Source organism: Otolemur garnettii, unplaced genomic scaffold (genome assembly GCF_000181295.1).
Source record: "Otolemur garnettii isolate 467f Iridium unplaced genomic scaffold, OtoGar3 scaffold00174, whole genome shotgun sequence".
Taxonomy (NCBI): domain Eukaryota; kingdom Metazoa; phylum Chordata; class Mammalia; order Primates; family Galagidae; genus Otolemur; species Otolemur garnettii.
Genome location: NW_003852569.1, coordinates 2,161,865 through 2,165,827, shown reverse-complemented (window position 1 = coordinate 2,165,827; position 3,963 = coordinate 2,161,865).

Sequence of the window (3,963 nt, the reverse complement as noted above, 5' to 3'; positions counted from 1 at the left end):
TTCTAGGGCTTTGGTCAAGGCTATGAGTTCTGCTTTTTGGGCGGAGGTCCCTGGCGGGAGGGCCTCTGCCCATATAGTCTGAGTCCCGTCCACCACCGCTGCCCCAGCTTTCCTGGTACCTTCACGTAGGAAGCTGCTGCCATCCGTGTACCAGGTGTAGTCCGCTTGGGGTAGTGGCTGGTCTTTCAAGTCCTCTCTGGTTCCGTGTACTCTGGCCAAGATTTGTTGGCAGTCATGGGGAACCAGCTGAGAGGGGTCTGGCTCGGGTAGAAGGGTGGCCGGGTTGAGTCTGGACGTCTTACCAAAAGTGATCCGGTCTGGGTTTAGTAGTAGGGCTTGATAGTGGGTGATTCTAGCATTGGAGATCCATCGGTCGGGCGGCTGACAGATTACTCCCTCGATGGCGTGGGGGGTAATCAGCATCAGAGGTTGTCCCAGGGTAGTATGCACATTGATCTCATCCGACTTTTGGGCGCCTTCGCTCTCCCTCCTCACTATCCTGTCCTTTTTTCTTATCTACGTCCTGAACTACAGCGCCCAAGATCTTTGTTAAATTTCTGTCTCTTCTTTTATCTCTTTTGGTTTCTCTTTCTTCCTGTTCCCTAGCTAGCCTAATTTCTTTTTCTTCTGGGGTTTCTCTTTTATTGTAGACTTTCTCTGCCTCCCTGACTAAATCTTGTAAAGAGAATGTCTGCAACCCATCTAGTCATTGCAGCTTTGCCCGGATGTCTGCTGCAGATTGATCTATATATGACATAGCAATGGTGGCTTTGTGTTCCAGCGCCTCTGGATCGTACGGGGTGTACATCCTGAACCCATCTAGTAATCTTTCCATAAAGGCTGCTGGACTCTCTGTCTGTCCCTGCACTATTGTTCGTACCTTGGCCAAATTGGTGGGGCGTTTTCCAGCCCCTTTGAGACCTGCCAATAACGTCTGGCGGTAAAGACGAAGATGCTCCCTACCGGCACTGGTGTTGAAATCCCAATCTGGTCGGTTGAGAGGGAAAGCGGCATCAATTTCGTTGGGGAGTTGTGTAGGTCTCCCATCAGGTCCGAGCACGTGACGTCGTGCCTCCAGGATGACCCGCTGTCTTTCCTCCGTAGTTAGGAGGATCTGGAGGAGCTGTTGGCAGTCATCCCAAGTTGGGCGATGGGTCAGGAGGATGGACTCTATCAAAGAGGTTAGGGCCTGGGGGTCCTGGGAGAAGGTGGGGTTGTGGGTTTTCCAGTTGTAAAGATCAGAGGCCGAAAAGGGCCAGTAATGCTCCTCATCCTCCACAGTACGGAGGGGAAAGACCGAAGATGACCACCCCGCACCCTGGGGGTCTCGGTCCCTTCTAAGCCTGAGGCGAGGGGGAGAGGGGGCAGAGGGAGTAGTCGAGGTGGAGGTGGAGGATGTAGAGGAAGAGGAGGACGTGGGGGCGGAAGGGGGAGACGCAGGAGATAAGGAAGGCGGGAGTGGAGGAGGGTGAGGGTGATGGTAGGGAGGAGGGGCAAAGACGAGGAGATCTTGTTGAGTATCCGGCAGGACAGGCTTCAGGTCTTTTTTTTTCCGGAGCCCGTGTCCTGCGTCTTAAAAGAAAGAACAGGTACCGAAGACGACAGATTGTCTAGGTACAAAAAGGGGCGACCCCACGCTGGTGGGTTCCTTGCAAGGTCTTCCCAGGTGATGATATAGGCAACTTGGTCAGGGTGGCCCTGAGGCCCTGACTGGAAAACTCTGGACTTGACCTGCAAAACAATGGGCAGAATGAAGGTTCCGTCTCGGGGCCAACCGACGTTAAAAGTCGGCCACTCCGAGGAACAGAGGGTCTGCCAGCGGCTCTGGCGCACCTCTACTGAGAGGTTGCGGGCCCTGGCCTTGACGTCCTTCCAATGAGCTAGAGTCAGGGAAAGAGGGGTCGTTAGCTGGTTACCCATTTTGGGAGGACCGGCCCACACAGAAAAGACTAAGAGACAAACGAAAACAATAGACAGACATGAGAACAAAAACCGCGCGGGTAAAGAACTGCGCCACAAAACTGAAATTGATTCAGATGGCCGGGACGCCTGCCTACGGCTTTGAGGAAGCTGACAGAGTCGTCAGCTGCCCTCCAGACGACAGAGAGGTCTCTGTCTACAGGTTTGAGGAGGCCGACAGAGTCATCAGCCGCCTCCCAGGTGACAGGGGGATCCCTGCTTACAGGTCCGAGGAGACAGGGCTGGGACTCAAACCCAGGATCACCTGTCCCCTCCAGGTCCACACAAAAGACTCACAGATAAATAACAACAGACAGAGACGAGGAAAAAAACGGCGCCTTAGAGATCTCAATTGACCCAAGTCAGGTGGCGGTGGGGCGCCCGCCTACAGAATTTCGGAAACTGACAGTCTGGTCGGCCGCCCACTACAGGATTGAGAGAACTTGGAGAGAGCACCGCATCCCCTCCAGGTGACAGAGAAGTCCCTGTCTACAGGTTAGAAACAGGACTGGGACTCGAACCCAGGATCCCTGTCCCTTTCAGGTCACCGCCGGGGCGTCCCCCAGGGTGCTGGGTGGAGAGTACGGGCACGTCTACCCCTCTCCGACTCCCAGATACAGATACTGATGCGTATGCCTAAATCAGAAACAGAAACAGAAAACAAAGAAACAAAGACTAACGATAACAACACAATGACAAAACACCAGACGAAAGACAGACAAATAACAGTAAACAGACTAAACAAACTAAACAAACTAAACAGTTTTGGCCACATGAAACGTACCTCCGACTGTCGAGTGGGTGATGTCCTCTAGGGGGCGCTCTATCCCGGACGAGCCCCCAAATGTTAGACCCAACGCAGGGTCCGGCTAAGATAGCTACCCCCAAGGAACAGTCACCAGTCTCGGGTTGATGCAAAAGCAAGAGGTGAATTTATTTCTGACGCGTCAGGGTCCCTCAGCCGCTCGGAGAGGAACCCCGAAGAGCTGTTACAGGCTGCTTTTATACCCAAAAACCGCCGGGGGTGGGGGGGGCGGAATGCCGTTGGCGGATTGCCGTTGGTGGATTGCCGTTGGTGGAAGGCCGTTGGTGGGATGAGGAAGCAGGGGAAGGGTTATATTCAGGGGGAAACAGGGGAAGGGTCATATTCAGGGGGTCTCTTCACTCCAATAATTTGGCTCAGTGCCCATAGCTCAGTGAGTAGGGTGCCAGCCACATACACTGATGTTGGTGGGTTTGAGCCCAGCATGGGCCTCCTAAAACAACAATGGCAACTGCAACCAAAAAATAGCTGGGCATTGTGGTGGGCACCTGTAGTTCCAGCTACTTGGGAGGCTGAAGCAAGAGAATTGCTTAAGCCCAAGAGTTGGAGCTTGCTGTGAGCTATGATGCCATTAACACTCTACAGAGGAAAAAAAAAAAGACTCCAATAATTTATTGTGGCTTTTTTCCCACTTAAAAACCTTTTCTGCCTAATTTTATATTTAAAATATTTTATTCTTTTTCTTTGAGAGAGACCTTCAGATTATATAAACTTCAGGCCCTATAAAATTTAGATTCTGGCACATGAAAATAAAAGTCAAAAATATATATGGCATGCTTAGAATTAAGATGACACCAGCCTTTATTTTTCCTAATAAGGATGTATTTTACTTTTTGAAAAGGAAGAAGGAAAGATATAAGTTTGTTTGTTTGTTTGTTTGTTTGTTTGTTGCAGTTTTGGGCGAGGGCTGGGTTTGAACCCACCACCTCCTGCATATGTGGCCAGCGCCCTACTCCTTTGAGGCACAGGCGCCACCTGGAAAGATATAAGTTTAACAGAAGCAAAATTAGTTTATTGGAATTTGGCAGCTATCAGTTGGAAGTCTGCCTATAAATAAACCAGAGGACCTTTGATCGAGTATTCAAGACTTCAAATTTAATTATATAAGGAGTGGCTTGGCACCTGTGGCTCAAGTGGCTAAGGCGCCAGCCACATACACCTAAGGTGGCGGGTTCGAATCC